Genomic DNA, 24338 nt, shown 5'->3' with positions numbered 1-24338 from the left:
TGAACCCCTGTAACTCCTCCGGCAGGGAGTCCACCCACCACGGACCGACCAGTAGTTCGGAACATTTGGCCCAGTTGATCCTGGTGGAAGACGATGCCGAGTACACGGCCTGGCACACACGCATCCTCCCCAGGTCAGCCGGGTCGGTGAAAGTGAGGAGCACGTCGTCGGCGTAGTCCGAGAGGACCCCCTGTGCCCACACCGCGCAGAATCAGCCCCGACAACCTCCTCCGCAAGAGGCGCCGGAAAGGCTCCACGCACAGGGAATACAGCTGGCCGGACAGGGGGCAGTCTTGACGTACTCCTCTCCCGAAGCAAAGGGACGCAGTCAGGGACCCGTTAACTTTAACCAGACACTCTGCGGCAGCGTACAAACGTCAGATGCGGGTGACGAACTGAGTCCCAAATCTGAATGCCCACAGAGTCCCGAGCAGATACTCTTGTCGAGTACCTTCTCCTGGTCGAGAGACAAATAGGCGCTCGGCAGACCAGCCCGTCGACAGAAATGGGTCGGGTTGTCGTGTATCCTCTGACCCGGGACAGTGTAGGACTGGTCCGGGTGAATCACGTGGGCCAGCACGGAAGCCAGGCAAGACAACACCCTGGCGAAGATTTTGTAGTCCGTGCTGAGGAGGGAGACCGGACGCCAGTTCTTCAAAGAACGAAGGTCCCCCTTCTTTGTCAGCATGACAATGACCGCCCTGCGCCAAGAATAGGGCAGCTATCCGGCATTAAAACACTCCCCCCAGGACCTGTGCGTAGTCGCTCCCCAGGACGTCCCAGACATCCTGAAGAACTCCACAGTCAACCCGTCCAGCCCCGGGGATTGCCCCTTGAGAGCTGGTCGAGGGCGCCAGTCAGCTCCTCTAAGGTAACAGGAGCATCGAGTCTTCCGGCGTCCTCCGGGCTGAGCTGCAGCAGGTCTTCCCACAGAACTGTGTGAGCAACCTTGCTGGATAGATCCGGAGAGAACAGAGCTGTGTAGTAGGATCAAATGTGGGCCCTGTTACCCTCCAGAACCAAGACAAGGAAGCCGTTGTCAGCCAGCAGCATGAGGAGCTGCTGACGGGTGCCACGCCTTTTTTCCAGCGAGTAGAAGAAGGGGGAGCCGCGGTCCAGCTCCTGGAGGAACTGGATCCATGACCTCGCACGCGCCCCGAAGCCCGACGAGCTGCAGGTACCGGAGTGCAGCCTTCTTCTCTTCGTACACCCTGCGCAGTGTTGGGTCCGCGTCGGGCTGACCGAGACGTGGCTCGAGGTCGAACACCACCTTCTCCAATTCCTCAATCCTGGATTTCCACCTCTTTGTTGACCCCTTCACGTACTCCTGACAGAAAACGCGGACATGAGCCTTGCCCATGTCACAGCATTGCCTCAGGGAGGGAAAGCTTCCCCACTTCCTTCTCCAGCCAGCCCAGAAACGCCGAAACGAGTCCCCAGAACCGCTCGTTCTCCAGCAGACGGTTGTTAAAGTGCCAGTACGCGGAGCCGAGCCGGGCGCCGAACGGAAGTAGTTCCGCCCAAACCAGGTGATGGTCCGTGCACGACATCTGCCGCATGGAGGCTGTCAGAAAATAGGAGGCGTTTGCCCGCGAAACGTACGGACAGTCGATTCTGGACAGTCCGAACTCCAGGCCTCATGAAGGTGAAGGCATTGGAGTCGGGATGGAGATTCTGCCAGATGTCCACCAATTTGAAGGACTTGATCAAGTCCCCCAACCTCCTCCCCGACGCCCAACCATTCCAGGCCCACCGTGGTCCCTGTCCTTAAGGATGCAATTAAAATCTTCCCTGAGGACGATGCGTTGGTTCTCGTCGATGGAGACGAGATGAGTGGATGCTTCTCCATGTTCACTAAGTGAAGCACCACGCACATAGACGTTCACTAAGTGAAGCACCACGCACGCCCCCCCGCCACCGCTGAACTGTCAGGTGAAGCAAACGGCACAGATCTCTGACAGAAAATGTGGGGCCAGCGAGACAGCCACCCCGCCAGATCTGCGGGTGAGGTGACTCATGTAGACCCCTCCTTGCCACTCCAGGAGCCAGGTGGCTTTGTCTTCCGGGGTAGTGTGGGTTTCTTGCAGGAAGCACACTACATACCTCCCATCCCGAAGGATCGAGAAGGTCGGAAATCTGCGCTGTGACTCCCTGCTGCCGGTGAAGTTGAGGTTGGCCATAGTGGTCTTCGTGTCAGCTATACTGTGCAACCACCACCATAAACCTACACATACAGTTACTGGGAGGACAATGGAGGGGGCGCAGAAATCCTTCGCCCTCACCAGGAGTGCAGCCAGGAAGTTTCTGACACGCTTTCGCTCATTTGCGAGCAGCCTGGACCAACCAGTACACTGGTTCGAAGGAGCTCCAGTGTTCGAGTGCCAGTTGGGCTCTATTCAGCGACTGCGAGTTTCCTCTACAAATTCCCAGCATTCCTCGAGGGAGATGAGGGGGAGCTCAGTGGGGTCACCTGGGACTCAAAACCTTCGCTGCAGACGGACTCCGCATTGCCCTCAGTGAACAAGCCCAAACCCTCACCCGGGATGTCCCCTCGGTCACCAGCCCCTGCCTCACCATGAGAGTGGGGGCTGGTCTGGCACTGCCAGTTGGCCTCGAACCCCCAGTGACCCCACCCTCAGGGTCACCGATGGTAACTTCCTCAGTGCATCCCTTCCCAGAATGCCCCAAAGTTTGGTCATCAGGCAGCAGAAGCTCGGGGACCCACTCCTCTCCCGACACCGGGACGCCCAGCTCTTCGGGAGATAAGGTCCTCCCCCAGGACCAAGGCACCCAGAAAAACAGTCTGGGAGAAAGGAGTGAGGAGAACAACTTCTTCCCCTCCACCACTCAATGACCCAATGGTGTTAAAATTATAATTACAGCCTGCACCACAGCCTACGTGGGGCACAGACTCATTTCCAGGGAATGACAGCAGCAGGGGAACCTATTCAGGAAAGGGCTAGCGCCATTGTCATGCCGCAGAAAAATCCTGCCTTCCTGGGTGGGGCGACGTCTCTTCCCTATGTAACAGTGGCCATGGGGAACAATCTCCCCTCCCCGTCGCTCTGGTGGTCATGGGGTCTGAGGTTCCTCCCCCCCAAACTTGTCTCGGAATATGATTGCCTGGGGGAGTGGCAATGGCATGGAGAGCCATCCATGTCACTTCCTGTCCCACCCCTGGGCTATCAGGTGATGGTTGGTGGGGCAAGGCCCAGAGACACAGCAACTGCAGGAACGGAGGGCAGCAGCAGCACCAGCAGCAACAGATTCCCCAGGATCAGAACCAGGGCCTGGAGAAGAGGGGCAGGGTTCAGCCTCAAGGATCCCAGGGTCAGGTGTCACAGGGCGAGGGTCAGACACGAATGCCACAGGGGTCACCACAAAGGGGCAGGGATCAGGAACAGAATCAGGGGGCTGGGGTTCAGGGTTCCCACACCAGGGTGATGCTGGCGTGGTGACAGGAGCATTGTCATGCTGGGGTGGGCCAGGTCGAGGGTCCCATTCCAAGGTAGGGGATGGGGTTACTTCCACAGGAGCAGGCTCGATATGTTGTGTATTCTTCTGCACCTTCTGCCCGGTTGGATGCTCACCCTCCCTGCCAGAGACCAAAGCACTAGTAGCCCCTGACTTAGACCCTGCTGATGGGGCCTTTGGTGTTGTCTTAGGGGGAAGGGGAATGAGTGCAGTGGTGCCACCTGCAACTCCTGGTATGGGCTGGGCTCCCTTCTGGAGGGGCAGTTCTTTCTTATGAGTCACACCTCGTGGCACAAGTGGTACTGCACACCATCCACTGCCCAGAAGATGCGGTAAGCCACGCCCTCATGAATGAGAGTAATGGAGCCCTCAGAGACTTCCACCCAGCCAGACAAATGAACACCTAACGCCAACTGGAGTAAACGTGCAAATGCAAATATACCCTATAGACTTATATGTGTGCGTCTGTGCATGAGAGAGAGAGAGAGAGAGACAGTGTGCATGTGAGTGTGTGCGTATGAGTGTACATGCATGTGAGAGAATGTGTGTCTGTGTGAGTGCATGTTTGGTAAAGTGTGTATGTGAATGTGATGGAGTATAAGCCTGTGAGAGGATGTGTACGTGGGTGTGATTGTGTGGGGTATATCTGTGTGTGTTTGAATGACAGAGAGAGCGTGTGCATGCGAGAGGGTCTGCTTGACTGTGTGTGTGTGAATGCAGAGTGTCGTGGGGGCATCTGTAGTGTGACATGAACCCAAGGTCCCAGTTGAGGCCATCCTCATAGGTTCCAATCTTGGCTGTCAGCCTCTGCTTGATCACTCTGCATTGTTTGCGTTGTTGCAAATCGGGAGCTCTGGCATCCTCAAAGACTGAGAATGCATTTGCTGAATTATATTTGCAGATATATTCTATTTTGCTCAAAAAACACACAATCTGCAGGACATTTTCTAATTTCTTACTTTGGAATTTGAACCAGTCTTACTCAAGACTGGGACGCATACAGAACTCTAACCTCACACCTTTAATGCATTTTCTGAACTGAGATGTCACCTTTTTATTATAAAACCTTCAGTTATATCTAGAATGCAACTTGAAATAAATTCTGGGATTTACATATTCATGAACCAAAACCTCCAACCCATTCAAAAAGCTGAAAGACTTAACAGCAATCTAGGTTTGTTCAATATGCCATTTCAGTTGCATGACACTGAAATTTTTTGCTATAAATTCTTATGTGTCTTATGATCATGTTCCACAGCTACCTGATGAATGAGCAGCGCTCTGAAAGGTCTTGTAGCAGGGTAGTAGGGATAATCCAGGTAACTATAGACCGGTGAGCCTGGTATCAGTGGTAGGGAAGCTGCTGGAGCAGGTACTGAGGGATAGGATCTATTCCCATTTGGAAGAAAATGGGTTTATCAGTGATAGACAACATGGTTTTGAGCAGGGAAAGTTATGGCTTACTAACAATCAAATTCTTTGAGGAAGTGACAAAGTTGATTGATGAGGGAAGGGCTGTAGATGTCATATACATGGACCGTAGTAAGGCGTTTGATGAAGTTCCCTATAGTAGGCTGATGGAGAAAGTGAAGTTGCATGAGGTCCAGTGGATGGACTAGCTGGATGGATAAAGAATTGGCTGGGCAACAGGAGACAGAGAGGAGTGGTGGAAGGGAGTTTCTCAAAATGGAAAACTGTGGCAATGGTGTTCCACAGGGATCCGTGTTGGGACCACTGCTGTTTGTGATATACATAAATGATCTGGAGGAAGGTATAGGTGGTCTGATTCGCATGTTTGCAGATAACACTAATGTTGGTGGAGTAGCAGATAGTGAATGGGGCTGTCAAAAATACAACAGACTAGAGATAGATTGGTGAGGGGGCAGAGAAATGGCAGATGGAGTTCAATCTGGGCAAATGCAAGGTGATGCATTTTTGAAGAACCAATTCAAGGGTGAACCATGCAGTAAATGGAAAAGTCATGGGGAAAATTGATGTAGAGAGAGAGAGAGCTGGATGTGCAAGACCATTGTTCCCTGAAAGTTACAATGCAGGTCGATAGAGTGGCCAAGAAGGCATACAGCATGTTTTCCTTCATTGGACGGGGTATTAGGTACAAGAGTTGGCATTTCATATTACTGATTGGTAAGGTTTTGGTTCGGCCACATTTGGAATACTGTGTACAGTTCTGATTGTCTCATTATCAAAAGGATGTGGATGCTCTGGAGACAATGCAGAGGAGGTTCACCAGGATTTTGCCTGGTATAGAGGGTGCTAGCTATGAGGAGAGGTTGACTAGATTAGGATTGTTTTCACTAGAAAGATGAAGGTTGAGGAGACACCTGATTGAGGTCTACAAAATCATGAGAGGTATAGACAGGGTGGATAGCAAGAAGCTTTTTCCCAGAGTCGGGTCTCAATTACTAGGAGTCACGACTTCAAAGTGAGAGGGAATAGGTTTAAGGAAGATATGTGTGGAAGGTTCTTTACTCAAGGGTGGTGGGTGCCTGGAACACGTTGCCAGAGGAGGTGGTAGAGGCTGGCAAGACAGCATTATTTAAGATGTATCAAGACAGATACATGAATGGACAGGGAGCAGAGGGATACAGATCCTTGGAAAATAGGTGACAGGCTTAGATAGAGGATCTGGAATGGTGCAGGCTTGGAGGCCGAAGGGCCCGTTCTTGTGCTGTAATTTTCTTTGTTCTTTGTTCAGGGTGAACCCTCTGTCATAATAAGGACAGTTGGTATTATTGAAGGGCCAACATGTGGGAGTTGTGCAGTGAAAGAATATTGGTGTAAACTGTAAGGAAGTAAAAGCTCCCTTAGCTGATGAATCACCTTCAGTATCATAATTTCAAACAAACACATCTCCAAACTCTAAAACCTCGGACTCTGCTCCCCCCTCTCCAACTGGATCCTCGACTTCCTGATCCGCAGACAGCAATCAATGAGGATAGGTGATAAGACCTCCTCCACGATAACCCTCAACATCGGTGCAAAGCTGCATACTCAGTCCTATATTATACTCATTATACACTCATGACTGTTTGGCCAAATTCAGCTTTAACTTCATTTTCAAGTTTGCTGATTACAGCAACAAGGTAGAGTACTGGAAAAAAGATAGACAGCTTAGTGACATGGTGTAAAGACAACAATCACTCTCTCAATGTCAGCAAAATGAAGGAGATGGCCATTGACTTCAGGAAGCAGAGTGGAGGACAGTCCCCTATCTGTATCGATGGTGCTGAGGTGGAGGTGGTTGACAGCTTCAAGTTCCTGGGAGTAAATATCACCAGCATCAGTCCTGGCCCATCCACATCAATGCTACAGTAATGACAGCACACCAACACCCTACTTCCTCAGAAGGCTAAGGAAATTCCACAATAACCCCTTACCAGTTTGCAGAGGTTTACCATTGAAATAATCCCATCTGGATACATCACAGCTTAGTGTGGCACTGCTTTGCCCAAGATGACAAGAAATTACAGAGATTAGTGAATGCAGCCCAAACCATCACACGGACCTACTTTCCCTCCATTTGCTCTGTCCACACTTCCCACTGCTTCAGGAAAGCCACCAAAACAATCAAAGACTCTTCCCCCTCCAGTTATACTCTCTCCCACCCTCTTCCAAAGGTAGAAGAGAAAAAAATTGAAAACAGTACCAACAGATTCATGAGCAGCTTCTTCCCAGCAGTTATCAGACTTACAAACTGACCTCTTATATGGTCGGGTTAACCATTCACTGTACCTTCACTGCAGCTGTAACACACTATGATCTGCATTCTGTTGTATTACGCTGATGTGCTTACGTAAGTTATGATTTGTCTGGGTAATATGCACAACAATACTTTTCATTGTATCTCAATATATGACAATAATAAATCAAATCCATCCTATAACGTGATGACCAGAACTATATGCAACACTCAAAGTGCTGATGTACCAGAATTTTATACACCTGCAGCATGACCTCAAGGTTCTGAAACACAATCCCTCTCCCAATAAAAGCTAACACACTGTATGCCTTCTTAACAACACTATCAAGCTGTGTAGCAACTTTCAAGGACCTGGACTCTGAGCTCTCTCTGCCCATCTACACTGGCATGAATCTTACCATTCACCCAGTACTCTGCATTCCTGTTACTCCTTCCAAAGTGAATCACCTCACACTTTTCTATATTAAACTCCATTTGCCATCTCTCAGTCTAGCTCTGCAGCTTATCTATGTCTCTCTGTGACCTACAATATCCTTAGTCACTATCCACACTCTACTGACCTTAATGACATCTGCAAATTTATTAACCCATCCTTCTATGCCCTAATCCTGGTCATTTAAAACAATGACAAACAGCAGTGGACCCAAAACCGACCCTCTGTCTTCTTTCAGCTGGCCAATTTCTGGTTCAGGCTGCTAAATCATCCTCAATTCCATGTTGCAGCTGTATGGGACATTGGATTGGCCACTTCTGAAGTATTGCATTCAATTTTAGTCTCCCTGCTACAGGAAAGATATTGTGAAACTTGAAAAGGACACCAAATGTTCAGCTCATAACCCCACTTGGCATCCTGATACTTACCTTAGGATGCTGGGGTCGATGTTTCCATCACATGATCACATTCAAAGAACCAAATATGTGTGAAATATCCTTTCTTCCTCCCTTCCGAGAGTTGTAGAATCCCTACAGTGTGGAAGTAGGCCATTCAACCCATCGAGTCCACACTAACCCACTTAAGAGCATCCCAACCAGAATCACCCCCTACCCTGAATTTCCCATGGCTCATCCACCTTAACATCTCTGGATACTATGTGTAATATAGCATGGCCAATCCACTCAACCTGCACATCCAAACTCTGCAGGAGGAAACTGGATCACCCTGAGCAGACCCATGCAGATATAGGGAGAATGTGCACACTCCACATAGACAATCGCCTGAGACTGGAATTGAACCCAGGTCTCTGGCACTGTGAGGCAACAGTGCTAACCAGTGAGCCACCATTCTTCCTTTCCTCGTTGTCTTGGCCTCCTCTTTCTTTTCCTTACTTCCTTCGTCCCTTCATTCTTACCTTCCTATATCCTTCTCTTCTCTCCTGTCCTTTCTCAGACCTTTACACCAGAAGACATAGGAGCAGAAGTGGACCATTCAGCCCATCAGATCTGCCTTATCATTTGATGAGATCGTGGTTGATCTGATAATCCTCAATGCCATTTTCCTGCCTTATCACCATAACACTTGATTCCTTTTCTGATTAAAAGTTAGTACATTGGTTTTGAATATAATTTATGGTCCAGCCTTGATGGCCTTCTGCAGCCAAGAATTTAATAGATTCACTGCATTTTGAAAAAAAATCCTTATCACTGGATTTAATGGATGACCCTTTCCTCTGAGATTACACCTTCTGGTCCCAGACTCTCCCACAAGAGGAAGAAATGTCGCTCCATTTACCCTGTTAAGCCCCCTAAGAATATTATGTTTTAATAAGCTTATCTCTCATTCTCCTAAATTCTGACGTGTGCCAGCACAATCTACTTAACCTCGCTCCATAAGACTTTCCCTCCATGCCTGGAATCAACCGAGTGAACTTTCTCTGGATTGCCTCCAATGACACTTCATCTTTCCTTCTATAAAGGGACCAAATCCATTCACGGTATTCCAGTTGTGGTCTGGCTGGTGCCTTGTATATTTTTACTAAGACCTCCCTATTTTTATAATCCCTTCCTTTTGAATTAAAAAGACAACATTCCATTTGCCCTCGAGATTACTTATTGAATTTTATTGTCAGCTATTTGTGATGGATGCATGAAGATTCCCAAATCCTTCTGTAGTGCAGCTTTCTGCAGTCTTTTCCCAATTAAATAATACTCAACTCTTCTAATCTTCCTTCGAAAGTGCTTTAGCTCACATTTCCCTCATTATATTCCATCTGACAAGTTGCCCCCATCCGCTCCATCTGTTTGTAATCACTATAAACATCTTGTGTTATGCTCTTTAGTTGCCTTCACATCTACTTTTGTGTAATCTGCAAATTTGGTCACAGTACATCCATTTCCATTATCCTAGTTATTAATATATATTCTTAAAACATAATCTAAATTATTGTGGCCTTAGTACTGATTCCTATAGAACTGCACTAGTTACAGGTTACCATCCTGAAAGTGCCCCCTTTATCCCAACACTGTCTTCTCTCTACCAGCAAAACCTTTATCCATGTTAATACACTACTGCCAACACCATGGGCACTTATCTAATGATGTCGTCTGTGCGTTACCTTCTCAGACGCCATTTGGAAATCTAAATATATTACATTTACTGGTTCCCCATTTTCAATGCTGCTTGTTACTTTGTCAAAGAATTGGAATGAATTTGTCGGGGATGATTTCCCTTCCATGAAGCCATGCTGACCCTGCTTGGTTATATTATTATGTATTTGTAAATGCTCTGCTGTTATATCCTTTGTAATACACTCTAACACTTTCTGAATGGCAGATGTTTCTTTGTTCTTTTCATCCTCCCTTTCTTATTTCCAACATCCCTGCACCTCTCCCTCACTTTCTTCCCTCCTCTCTCCCTCCCTCTGTAAACCATTATGAGTTAAGAGCTTGGAAAAATGGGTTTCCTAAATATCCTCCAATTTTCTAACTGCAAGATGGGAGTTATTTTTCTCACTGAATGACAGGCTACCTGCTGTCAAACTTACTTGTGTGTATAGATATGAACAAAACATCAATCGCAATATTTTATATGCAAATTAAAATTCATTTCTCGAAACATAAAAATGAAATGTCATCAGGTTGAAGTATTTGTGAAACATTGTTCCACTTTCCAAGCAGTTCCATTCTTACCACGTCCAAGTTTGTGTTTTCTAATACTTCCACCAACTTTTCCACTTTTGTCTGTTTTGTGAATAAAAAAATCTTCATCCACCCAAAGCAGGTATTTACTTGTGACCTGAGAAGCTGCCAAGTTACTTCCAGCAAACCATCCCTATGCAGAATAAAATGGCAAGAGTTTCAGGATCAATAAATGAGGAGAAATTGGTTCTTTGAAATTGGGTTAGCCACAATTATGTTACAAGAAGTATCTAGCTTAAAGTGGTATGAACAATAGACATGGAGTTCATTTATTTTCCAACATTTACTTCCACCACATCCCCTCCTACTTTTTCAATTCACCGAAATGAATTGTGAATTGTCCAATGTTGGAAGGATCCTGTTCAAAATTTGAATGGCATACCAGTTGACAGCGACCAGGAGTTGCAGTCTTTTGGAGAATTGTACAGTTTTACAATGAGGGAGCTATCTCCGAGAAATCCCAGAAAAAAGACACAATTAGCTAATACCTGCAGAACTAGCCTAAAAATTAGCTTACAGGTGCTGGGGTTACCAGTGGACATATGGTCCCATTGGTTTCATTAGAGATGCACATAAGTGTGTTGGTGACACCCAATTACGATGTAGTGTAGGGCTCAATATCTGCTGTGTGATTGGCTGCCTCTACAATATGCAAGGGCTGGGGGATATTGAGTGAACATTACATGTTAAAGTCAGCCACAAGTTATTAAAGAATTTTTGACCCTTTTAAGGGGAAATGGCACTAAATAACAATGTTATGATTAAAAACATGGAAAAATGAAGACAGATGCAGAAGGAATGTCTGGTGCTTGAGATACTGATTGTATCTGTGGTCAATAGGAGGCATGCCACTGTGTCCTGGGTAAAGGATGCCCTCAAGGACCACTCTCAGAAAGGGCAAGAGAGACATTGGCAGATGTCAGTTGTTGCCATTTAATGTTGAGGATCCAGGAGCAGTGTCACAAGAACCTTAATGAACTCATGTGGGTGCTCAATGTCAGTGAATGTATCTTTCTGTAACATCTCTTTCCCACTACATCACTGACAAAACACCAATCAAATAATCAAGTTCCTAATACTTAACCAGCAGAATTTCCCATTAGTCAGAACTCCTGATGTAATTACAAGCACTCCAACTCACACTCCTCCTGATGTTCTCACTGTGCACCCACCAATGATTGCTTCCAGCTATATAACAATGGCAGGCTAACCTCACACACACAGTGGTGCACAACATCTGACATGTTGCCTTTCTTATGGCAGGATATTGCAGCAGACCAGAGAATGGTGGAGAGCTGAAATGGTTTGAAGTAAGTACACCTGCATTTACTGACAGATAGGCCTTGTTGTTATTTTCTTCAATTCCCTGAAAGATGATCCCAACCAAGAATACTAAGCTGTGACATCTGCTGGAGCAGGACTTGCACTCAAAAGGACTGAGTGGCAAATGCATCCCAGTAGCTTTAGTCTGGTAGGTATTATTCACACTCTGTACCTAATAATAATAAAATAATGACTAAGAGCTTGGGTGTGATGTCACAGAATCAAATTAAAGACAACCAGTTTTGGATTCCTGGGAGGAAGAGAGACAAGAGATGCAACTGGTATTGTACAATTATTGAGGGGACGTAGTTTAGGGTGAGACAGGAATTATATATTTGTCTTGTAGATTTTGAAAAAAGCATTTGATTGGGTTAATTGGATTAAGCTCTTGATAATGCTGAAAGATAGCAGAGTACACAAGAGCAATAGGCAACTCAAAGAAAAAGCTGTACAGGAATAAACAGCAACAGTGAGAATAGAAACAACCATGTAACTGGAACACAAGTCTGACAAAGGATTTGATTTACCTCTCAGCATATATCAATATAAATCCATATTTGCTGTTTGACTCATCAATTCAAGACTGATTTACACTGAAAGCAGCTCACGTTGAGAGAATCAGACCTTGAGGTTCCATGTGATGTAAGACGAAGTTTTTTCACATTTACTTACCGGAGCATCTCAAGAAAATCAGGACTCTGATGTGAATCACACCCCACTTCCTGCTCCCTTGGCCTCACCTCTTGGCTGACTCAGTTGGTGAACTGACCAAGTGCTCATCTCTCCAGATCAGGTGAGCTAGAAAAGCCATTGACTTGAGACTTGCAGTTTATTGGATTCATTGTATTGAGCCTGGGACCAAAGGTGGCTCAGCGTCATAATGCTCTTAATGGACAAATGGAAAATCTGGCTTGACTGAGGTTTATGAGATTGGTGTCAGAGATAAGCAACTGCAGTTATTGAGCAGAGCTTGGAGACATTAAGATTGTTTTCCTTGAAGAGGAGAAGGCTAAGAGGAGATCTGAGAGAAGGTTTAAGGTGACAGGTAGAGGAGGTAGGGAGAAATTGTTCCTGCTCATAAAGGGATCGAGAACCAGAGGCCCGATTTCAAGTGTTTTGTGAGAGAAGAACATAGGAACATAGGGACAGGAGTGGACCATCGGATCACTCAAACCAGTTCTGCCATTCAATGAGGTCATGGTTAATCTGTGGCATAACTCTGCAGACCTACCTTTGGCCCATGTCCTTTAACACCTTTGATTAATAAAAAAATTATCTATTTTAGATTTAAAATTAATGACTGATTCAGCATCCATTACTGTTCGTGTTGAAGAGTTCCAAACATCTTCCACCCTTTGTGTGTGGAAATGTTTTTTAATATCTCTCCTGGATGGTCTGGCCTTAATTCTCAGATTGTAGAGCATAGAAAAGTACAGCACAGCACAGGCTCTTTGGCCCACAATGTTGTGCCGAAGATTAATCGTCATCTCAAATTAAATAACTTGACCTTCACCACCTCAATTCACAGCTGTCCATGTGCATGCCCAGCAGTTGCTTAAATGTCGCTTTGTTTCCACCACAAGTGCTCACAACTCTCTGCGTAAAGAACCTACCCCTGACGTCTCCTCTGTACATTCCTCCTAACACCTTAAAACTATGACCCCTCAATCCTGCCCTGAGGAAAGGTCTCTGGCTATCGACTCTATCCATGCCTCTCATTACCTTGTACACCTTGATCAGGTCACCTCTCTTCCTCCTTCTCTCCAGAGAGAAAAGTCCAAGCTCAGTCACCCTCTCCTCGTAAGACATGCCCTCCAGTCCAGGCAGCATCCTGGTAAACCTCTTTTGCATTCTCTCCAAAGCCTCCACATCTTTCATATAATAAGGCGACCAGAACTAGTCACAATATTCCAACTGGGGACTCACCAAGGCTTTGTGGAGTGACAGCAAAATCTTGTGGCTCTTAAACTTGATCCCCCTGTTAATAAACACCAAAACACCATATGCTTTTTTAATAATCCTATCCACTTGAGTGGCGACTTTGAGGGATCTATGCACTTGAACACCAAGATCCCATTGTTCTTCCATACTGCCAAGAATCCAGTCTTTAATCCTATATTCAGCATTTAAGTTTGATGTTCCAGAATGCATCTCTTTGCATTTATCTAGGTTGAACACTATCTGCCATTCCTCAGCCCAGCTCTGAATGCTGTCAATGTCATGCTGCAGTCTGCAATAGTCCTCGATACTATAAACAGCACCTCCAAGTTTTGAGTCATTGGCAAATTTACTAACCCACCTCTCAACCTCCTCATCCAAGTCACTTATAAAAACTACAAAGAGCAGAGGCCCAAGAACAGAGATGGCAGGACACCACTCACCACTGATCTCCAGGCAGAATACTCAACATCTACAACCAGTCTCTGCCTTCTGCCGCCAACAAACTCTGAATCCAGATAGCCAAATACCCCTAAAATCCCATACCTCCTGACATTATGAATGAGCCTACTGTGGGAAACCTTATCAAATGCCTTGCTGAAGTCCATGTACACCACATCCACTGCTCAACCTTCATCGATCTGTCTTGTCACCTCCTCAAAGAGCTCAATAAGATTTATGAGGCATGACTTGCCCCTCATAGAACTATGCTGACTGCCTTTAGTCATGCGATGCTTTTCCAAATAGTCATAAATCCTACCCCTCAGAATTCTTTCCAAAATCTTGCTGATCACAGACATAAGACTGACTGGTCTGTAATTGACAGGAATTTCCCTTTTCCCTTTCTTGAAAAGAGGAACAACATTTGCCTCCCTCCAATCCTCCGGTACGACTCCCATGGAGAGTGAGGAAGCAAAGACCTTCGCCAGCAGCTGAGCAACCTGCTTTCTCACTTCCTGGAGCAACCTACAATAACTTTGGATGGGCCCTCAGGACTTATGAATCTTAATGTTTGTCAAAATTTCCAACACACCAACTTCCTCAGTCTCAATCTGTTCAAGCCTGTTTTCCTGCTCCTCAAAGCTCTCATTGTACTCCCTAATTCTAGAGCTCCCAACCAATGCAAATAGAGTCATAGGGTCATAGAGATGTACAGCATGGAAACAGACCCTTCGGTCAAACCCGTCCATGCCGACCAGATATCCCAACCCAATCTAATCCCACCTGCCAGCACCTGGCCCATACCCTCCAAACCCTTCTTATTCATATACCCATCCAAATGCCTTTTAAATGTTGCAATTGTACCAGTCTCCACCACATCCTCTGGCAGCTCATTCCATACACGTACCACACTCTGCGTGCAAAAGTTGCCCCTTAGGTCTCTTTTATATCTTTCCCCTCTCACCCTAAACCTCTGCTCTCTAGTTTTGGACTCCCCGACCCCAGGGAAATGACTTTGTCTATTTATCCTATCCATGCCCCTCATAATTATTTAAACATCTATAAGGTCAACCCTCAACCTCCGACGCTCCAGGGAAAACAGCCTGTTCAGCCTCTCCCTTTAGCTCAAATTCTCGAACCCTGGCAACATTCATGCAAATCTTTTCTGAACCCTTTCAAGTTTCACAACATCTTTCCGATAGGAAGGAGACCAGAATTGCATGCAATATTCCAACAGTGGCCTAACCAATGTCTTGTACAGCCACAACATAACCTCCTAACTCCTGTACTCAATACTCTAACCAATAAAGGAAAGCATACCAAACGCCTTCTTCACTATCCTATCTACCTGTAAATCTACTTTCAAGGAGCTATGAACCTGCACTCCAAGGTCTCTTTGTTCAGCAAACACTCCCTAGGATCTTACCATTAAGTGTAAAAGTCCTGCTAAGATTTGCTTTCCCAAAATGCAGCATCTCACATTTATCTGAATTAAACTCCATCTGCCACTTCTCAGTCCATTGGCCCATCTGATCAAGATCCTGTTGTAATCTGAGGTAATCTTCTTTGCTGTCTACTATACCTCCAATTTTGGTGTCATCTGCAAACTTACTAACTGTACCTCTTATGCTCGCATCCAAATCATTTCTATGATTGAAGAAAAGCAGAGAACTCTGCACTGATCCTTGCGGCACTCCACTGGTCACAGGCCTCCATTCTGGAAAAACAACCTCAACAACCACCCACTGTCTTCTACCTTTGAGTCAGTTCTGTATCCAAATAGCTAGTTCTCCCGTTATTCTGTGAGATCTAACCTTGCTAACCAGTTTCCAATGGGTAACCTTGTCGAACACCTTACTGAAGTTCATATAGATCACAACTACCGCTCTGCCCTCATCAATCTTCTCTGTTACTCCTTCAAAAAACTCAATCAAGTTTGTGAGACATGATTTCCCATGCTCAAAACCATGTTGACTATCCCTAATCAGTTCTTGCCTTTCCAAATACATGTACATCCTGTCCCTCAGGATTCCCTTCAACAAATTGCCCACAATTGACGTCAGGCACACCGGTCTATAGCTCTCTGGCTTGTCCTTACCACTCTTCTTAAACAGTGGCACCACGTTTGCCAACCTCCAGTCTTCCGGCACCTTACCTGTGACTATCGATGATACAAATATCTCAGCAGGAGGCCCAGCAATCACTTCCCTACCTTCCCACAAAGTTCTAGGATACACCTGATCAGGTCCTGGGGATTTATCCACCTTCATGCATTTCCTCCTCTGTAATATGGACATTTTTCAAGCTGTCACTATCTATTTCATTGCATTCTACATCTTCCATGTCCTTTTCCACAGTAAATACTGATGCAAAATACTCATTTAGTATCTCCCCCATTTTCTCTGGCTCCTTGCTGATCTTTGAGTGGCCCTATTCGCTCCCTAGTTTGTCCTTAATGTATTTGTCAAAACCCTTTGGATTCTCATTAATTCTATTTGCCAAAGCTATCTCATGTCCCCTTTTAGCCCTCCTGATTTCCCTCTTCAGTATACTCCTACTTTCTTTATACTCTTCTAAGGATTCACTCGATCTGTCCTGTCTAAACCTGGCATATGCTTCCTTCTTTTTCTTAACCAAGCCCTCAATTTCTTTAATCATCAAGCATTCCCTGTACCTACCAGTCTTTCCTTTCACCCTAACAGGAATATACTTTCCCTGGATTCTCGCTATCTCATTTCTGAAGACTTCCCAACTTCCAGCCGTCCCTTTACTTATGAACATTTGCCCCCAGTCAGCTTTTGAAAGTTCTTGCCTAATACCATTAAACTTGGCCTTTCTCCAATTTAGAACTTCAACTTTTAGATCTGGTCTATCCTTTTATATCACTATTTTAAAACTAATAGAATTATGGCTACTGGCCCCAAAGCGCTCCCCCACTGACACCTCAGTCAGCTGCCCTGCCTCATTTCCCAAGAGTAGGCCAAGTTTTGCACCTTCTCTAAGCCTGCAACATGGTCATTAATGTCTGATGCCACCTTTCTACTGCTCCCCACGACTCTGCATGGTATGCAGTAGACTTGAATTGTTTTATTGCTAAGTTGTCCACAATGTCCTTGAATAATTTTGGTGTGAATTTTGATCCCTGACCTGATTGTATTCCTGTTATTGGTCTTTATCTAGTGAAAAATTTGAGTAATCCTCTACAATCCTTTTAGCTGTGATATTGCATAATAGAATGGCTCTCGGAAATTTAGTGAATGATATTCATTAACTTTCAATGAATGACGTTTGGGTGTAACAGGGAGAAGTGTCAAAGAGGATCTGGTGTTGCAATATTAATCAAGTATTGTTATAGCATTTATCAAGTACTGCATATAGGAGGGATAAACTCTTTGGTGGTTCCATTATTGAGGCTATATGGGTTGAACATAAAAACAAAAAGGGTGCAATGACATTTTTCAGAATGTACTATAGATCCCCAAACAGTCAAGAAAAGGTAAAAGGGCAGATACTTAGGTAAATTTCAGAGAAGTGTTAAAAAAGAGAATGATAATAGTAAAGACTTCCACCTTTTCCAATATTAATTGGAATATTCAGCCATTCTTAAAACATATCCAGGAAAGCTTTCTACACCGGCTCGCAGAATGTCCTCCAAAGGTGGGAACAGTACTGGACCTAATTGTATAGAACTAAGCCAGCAACGGGTAAAGTGTCCTTTGAGGAGCATTTTGGTGATAGTGTCCATAACTCATTCAAATTGAAGGTGGTCATGGCAAGAGGCAAAGCTGGACCAAAAAAAACCATAATTACACAAGGGTGGGGGTGGGGTTGGGGCAGGTTGACTTTAATATGATAAAACAGGATCAGACCAAGGTGGACTGCGAGGAGCTTCTGATGGGAAAATTTACATCAGAGCAAAGGGAGCCTTTCAAAAAGTGAGAGTGCATAACATTCCTGCAATGGTGAAGGTTTGAACTAATAAGTATGAAGAATCTTCGATGTGGAGGAATGCACCGTATTAATGGGTAAGACAAATGAGTGAAAGCTTTCATGAGCCATCAGGGGTTAAGTCACCAGATGTCATTGGCCAGTATTTACTGTGGAGAAGGATATGAAATTTGGAAAACTTGGGGAAATAAACAGTGATATCTTAAAAAATGTCCATATTTCATAGAAGGAGCTGTTGAATGCCTTAAAATGCAGGGGGAAAATTCCACAGGACCTGATTGGGTATATATCTTTTGGGAAGCGAGGGAAGAGATTGCTGGGCCCCTTGATGGGATACTTGTAACATCGATAGCCACACGTGAGGTGCCAGAAGATTAGAGGTTGGCTAATGTGGTACCATTATTTAAGAAATGTGGTCAGGAAAAGTCAGGGAACTATAGATCAGAGGACCTGACGTCGGTAGTGGGCAAGTTGTTGAAGGAGATTCTGAGGGAAAGGCAAGGATTGATTTAGGAGAGTCAATATGGCTTAGTGTATTGTGTCTCATGAACTTGCCTGAGGTTTTTGAAGAAGTGACAAAGAAGATTGCTGATGGCTGAGCGATAATTGTTGCCTATATGGACTGCAGCAAGACTTTTGACAAGATTCCACATGATAGACTGGTCAGCAATGTTAGATCACATGGATTCCAGGAATAGCTAACCAATTGGATACAAAATTGTCTAAAGGTAGGAGACAGAGAAAGGTGGTGGAGAGTTATTTTTCAGTCTGGAGACCTGTGACCAGCAGTGTACAGCAAGAATTGGTGTTGGGTCCACTGCTTTTTGGTATTTAAATTAATGATTTGGATGTGAATAGAGAAGGTATATTCAGTAAATTTACAGATGGCACCAAAATTGGTGGTGGATTGGACAGTGAAGAAGGTCAGAACATAGAACCTTACAGTGCATTACGACATTTGGGGATTGAACCAAAGGGCTGAGGAGTGGCAGATGGAGTTTAATGTAGACAAATGTGAGGTCTTGCATTTTGGAAAGGCAAATCAAGGGGAGTTTTATTCAATAAATGGTAGGATCTTGGAGAGTGTTGCCGAACAAAGGGGCATGGGATGTATGTGCACACTTCCTTGAAAATGGAATCAAAGGTAGACAGTGTGGTGAGGAAGGCATTTGACACACTTGCCTTTATTGGTCAGTGCATTGAGTGTAGGAGCTGTGACATCATGTTGCAGTTATCCAGGACATTGGTGAGGCAACTTGTAGAATACTGTGTTCAATTCTGATCTCCCTGATATAGGAAGGACATTATTAAACTTGAAAGGGTTCAGAAAAGATTTACAAATATGTTGCTGGGATGGAGGGTTTGAACTATAGGGAGAAACTGAATAGACTGGAGCTATTTCCCTGGAGAGTTGGAGGTTGATGGGTGACCTTTTCGAGATTCATAAAATCACGAGGGGTCAGATAGTGTGAATTACCAAGGACTTTTTGTACAGGGTAGGGGATTCCAAAAGTAGAGGGCATACTTTTAAGGTGAGAGGGGCAGTATTTAAAATGGACCTGAGGGGCATCTTTTTCACACTGATGGCATTGCATGTATGGAATGAGCTGCCAGAAGAAGTGGTGGAGCAGGTACAATTACAGCATTTAAAAGGCATCTGGATAGGTATTTGAATAGAAAGTATTTACAGGGATATGGGCCAAATGTTTAGGATATCTAGTCAGCATGGATGTATTGGACAAAGGCTATGACTGTATGACTATGATTTGAATCATCAATACCAACAGATGAGATACCAGAAAAATGGTTCAACTATTTAAGAAAGGTAGTAAGGAAAAGCCATGGAACTATTGACTGGTGAGCCTGATGTTGGTAGTGGCAAGCTGTTAGAGGGAATCCTGAGGGATAGGATTTATATGCATTTGGAAAGGTAAGGACTGATTAGGGATAGTCAACATGGCTTTGTGCATGGGAAATTGTGTCTCATTAACTAAATTAAGTTTTTTGAAGAAGTGAAAGGATAAATGAGGACAGCGCGGTGGACATGATCTCTATGGCATTTGACAAAGTTCCTTATAGTAGACTAGTTAGCAATGTTAGATCCCATGGAATAGAAGGAGAGTGAGCCATTTGGATACAGAATGGGCTCAAAGGTAGAAGGCATAGGGTGTGGCAGAGAGTTGTTTTTCAGACTGGAGGCTGTGACCACCAATGTGCCACAAGGATCGGTGCTAGGTCCACTGCTTTTTGTCATTTGTATAAATGATTTCGATGTGAACATAGGAGGTTTGGTTGGTAGGTTTGCAGATGACACCAAAATTAGAGTTGTAGTAGACAGTAAAAAATGTTGCCTCAGAGTACAATGGGATCTTAATCAGATGGTCCAACAGGCTGAGAAGTGGCAGAGAGGGTTTAATTTAGATAAATGTCAGGTGTCACATTTTGGAAACGCAAATCAGGGCAGGACTTATAGACTTAATGGTAAAATCCTGCACAGTGTTGCTGTACAAAGAGACCTTGGAGTTCAGGTTCATAACTTCCTGAAAGCAGAGTCAAAGGTGGATAGAACAGTAAAGAAGGTATTTAGTACACTTGCCTTAATTAATCAGAACATTGAGTATAGGAGTTGGGAGGTCATGTCGCGAATGTACAGGATATTGGTTAGGCCACTTCTGTGGACCAATTCTGTGCAATTCTGATCTCCCTGCTATAGGAAGGATGTTGTGAAACTTGAAAGGGTTGAGAAAAGATTTCCAAGGATGTTGTCAGCGTTCGAGGGTTTGAGCAATAGGGAGTATGGTGCAGCTATTTTCTCTGGAGCATCAGAGTCTGAGGGTTGACCTTATATAGAGTTTTATAAAATTATGAGGGACATGGATAGGGTGAGTAGTTGATGCATTTTCCTCTGAATGAAAAAATTAGAGAGCATAGATTTAAGATGAGAGGGGAAAGATTTAAAAGGGACCTGAAGGACAATATTTTCATGCAGAAGATGGCACATGTATGGAATGACTTGCCAGAGGAAATGGCGGAGGATAGTACAATTAGAATATTTAAAAGGCACTTGGATGCTTACACGAATAGGAAGGGTTTAGAATGATGTGCACCAAATGCTGGAAAATGGGGCTAGAGTTATTTGCGATACCTGGTCGGCATGGATGATTTGGACCAAAGGGTCTGTTTCTGTGCTGTACATCTCTATGACTCTATGACTAAGAGTATAAAAAGTGCAGAGAGTTGTGAAAAGAAAATAAGGAAAGTGAAGAGGTGACTTGCCAAAACAGTGATAAGTAAAATAAAGGAAAGTTCAAATATATTTCATAAGTAAATTAAGGACAAAAGATAACCAAGCAAACAGCAATCACGAATGAGCAAATTAGTTAATGAGACACTAACAATCAGGAGATACTGAGGACTGCAGATCCTGGACAATCAGAGTCAATAAGGTATGGCACTTGAAAAAGCACAGTGGGTCAGGCAGCAACCAAGGAGCAGGAGAGTCAACGGCACGGTGGCACAGTGGTTCGTATTGCTGCCTCACAGTGCCAGAGATCCGGGTTCAATTCCCGCCTCAGGCGACTGACTGTGTGGAGTTTACACATTCTCCCCGTGTCTGCGTGGGTTTCCTCCGGGTGCTCAGGTTTCCTCCCACAGTCCAAAGATGTATGGGTCAGGTGAATTGGCCAAGCTAAATTGCCCGTAGTGTTAGGTAAGGGGTAAATGTGGGGGTATGGGTGGGTTGTGCTTCGGCGGGTCGGTGTGGACTTGTTGGGCCGAAGGGCCTGTTTCCACACTGTAAGTAACCTAATCTAATCTAATTTCATAAGACCATAAGACATAGGGGTGGAAGTAAGGCCATTCAATCATGGCTGATGGGCATTTCAACTCCACTTACCTGCATTCTCCCCGTAGCCCTTAATTCCTCGTGACATCAAGAATCTATCAATCTCTGCCTTGAAGACATTTAGCGTCCCGACGTCCGCTGCACTCTGCAGCAATGAATTCCAGAGGTCCACCACTCTCTGGCTGAAGAAATGTCTCTGCATTTCCGTTCTGAATTGACCCCCTCTAATTTTAAGGCTGTGTCCACCGGTCTTAGTCTCCTCGCTAATGGAAAAGATTTCCTAGCGTCCACCCATTTCCAGCAGGACCCTTCATGACCTGCTGTGCTTTTTCCTGCACCACACAATCAGAAAGTTAAGGCATATGGAATACTTGCTTTTACTAGTCAAGCCATTGCATACCAAAGCAGGGAGGTTAAGATGAGCTGTAGAAAACATTAATTAGGCTACAGCTAGAGCACTGTATTTTGCTTTGGTTACCACACTACAAGGAGGAAGTGACTACTCCCCAGAGGGTAGGGAGGAGATTCACCAGGAGATTCCCTGAACTGGACTGATTTAGCATTGAACAGTGAGTAAATAGGCTGGAGTTGTTTTCCTTAGAGCAGAGAAGGCTGAGGAGAATCTTTATTAAGGCGAGCAGCACAGATAGGATTGATAAGAATAAAATTGCCCCTTATGAAAAGGCTTTAATATCCAGTGCACATAGTATTAAGATAGAGGACAAGAGGTTTAGAAGGTATTCTTTTTCTTACCCATAAAGTCGTGGGTACGTGGAACTTACTGCCTGAAAGGGTAGTAGAGGTGGGAGCAATTACAATATTGAAGAAATATTTTGATAAGCACTTGAAGTGCCATTGCTTACAAGGCTACAAGCCAAGTGTTGAAAAGTGCGTCAGGAGTAGGTAGGTGCTTGGTGACTGATATGGACATGATGGGCTGAAGAGCCTCTTTCCATGCTGTAAAACACAGACTCTATGACACTTGAATGCTCATTAATATTGACTGCTGTCAATCAGGGAGATAGTTTTTGTTACTTTGATAAAATGTGTTGCTGCGACATCTTATGACTGTTCAAATAAAGATCAAAATGAATATAAACATGTAGATAATTATATTAATTCAAATCACAACATGTATTTGCATTGATCATGAAGATACTTTATTTGTAATAATAGATTTTCAACATTTTAATTTAGTATTGCACAGATTCAAATTTCACAACATCCATTTTATAAAGAGTAGGAAATTGAGAAAGCAAAATTAATGATAAAAATAATTTGCATCTTTAGGAGAGACATTCCAAAGTGTTTCAAAGAACCACAATCAGGTATAATTAATCATCTTCAATTTTTAGCAACATATACAATAAAAGGCCCCAGGCACATCACATGAACTTCAACAAAATGTAAAGTCAGGCAAAATGACTTTAAGGAATGATTTAGAGAGAAATATCAGAGTGTATGCTAGGGGAGTTGAAGGCATATTTGCCAGCATGATGCAATAGATGTGAGGTTTCCCAAGAGGTCAGACTTGGAGGAAATCAGAATTTGTGGAAGATTGTCAAGATTGAGGAGTTACAAGAGATAGGAAAAGCAGAGAGTATGGATTGATTTTAAAGCTGAGGATTGTAAAGTTAAGGCATTAATGTACAAGGTACCAATGTCGATTAGTGGGCAATAAATGATGTATAAATGGGACATGGGCATGTGTCAAAATATGGCCAAGAGAACTTTGAACGAGTTCACATTAATGGAAGGTAGCACCAAGGAAGGCCGTCAGAAGAGTATTTGAATAGTTGAGTAGTTGGAGGTGAGCAAACATGCGGAAAGAAACCATCCCTAAGAGGGTCCGGGGCGCATCATCTCTCTTGGCAAAAGAAAGCACCCCACACCCCTCCTCCAATGGGCCATCGCCTCCAGCTTCTCTGTGGTCACAATGTGCAACTATCAAAGGTCACCTATATTTGGCTTCAGGTGACTATCTTCTCTACTGTAGACCATCTACAGATCGACTCCTGGCTGCTTACTCTATATGGAGAAAGTGAGGTCTGCAGATGCTGGAGATCAGCGCTGAAAATGTGTTGCTGGAAACGCGCAGCCGGTCAGTCAGCATCCAAGGAACAGGAGATTCGACGTTTCGGGCTTATGCCCGAAACGTCGAATCTCCAGTTCCTTGGATGCTGCCTGACCTGCTGCGCTTTTCCAGCAACATATTTTCAGCGCTGCTTACTCTATATGTCCAACCTTCAAAAAGGTTCTGGGTATGGGTGAGGGTTTCGGGAGCTGACGAAATAGTTGAGAGGAAGTAGGTGGTCTTGATAATCGACATCATATGTGGTCAAAGCTCAGGATACCAAAATAGGATACCAAGATCTCTTTGGTTGAAACTATTGGGGAGGAGGCAGAATTTATAGCGATCATTTCTATTTGTGATGGGAAGCAAGAAAGTACCCTCCGTCTTCCTGATGTTTACTAAATGGACTGCAGCAGTGCAAGAGGGTGGATTGTCAACAC

Source organism: Hemiscyllium ocellatum, chromosome 32, assembly GCF_020745735.1.
Source record: "Hemiscyllium ocellatum isolate sHemOce1 chromosome 32, sHemOce1.pat.X.cur, whole genome shotgun sequence".
Taxonomy (NCBI): domain Eukaryota; kingdom Metazoa; phylum Chordata; class Chondrichthyes; order Orectolobiformes; family Hemiscylliidae; genus Hemiscyllium; species Hemiscyllium ocellatum.
This window is presented reverse-complemented; position numbering follows the sequence as displayed.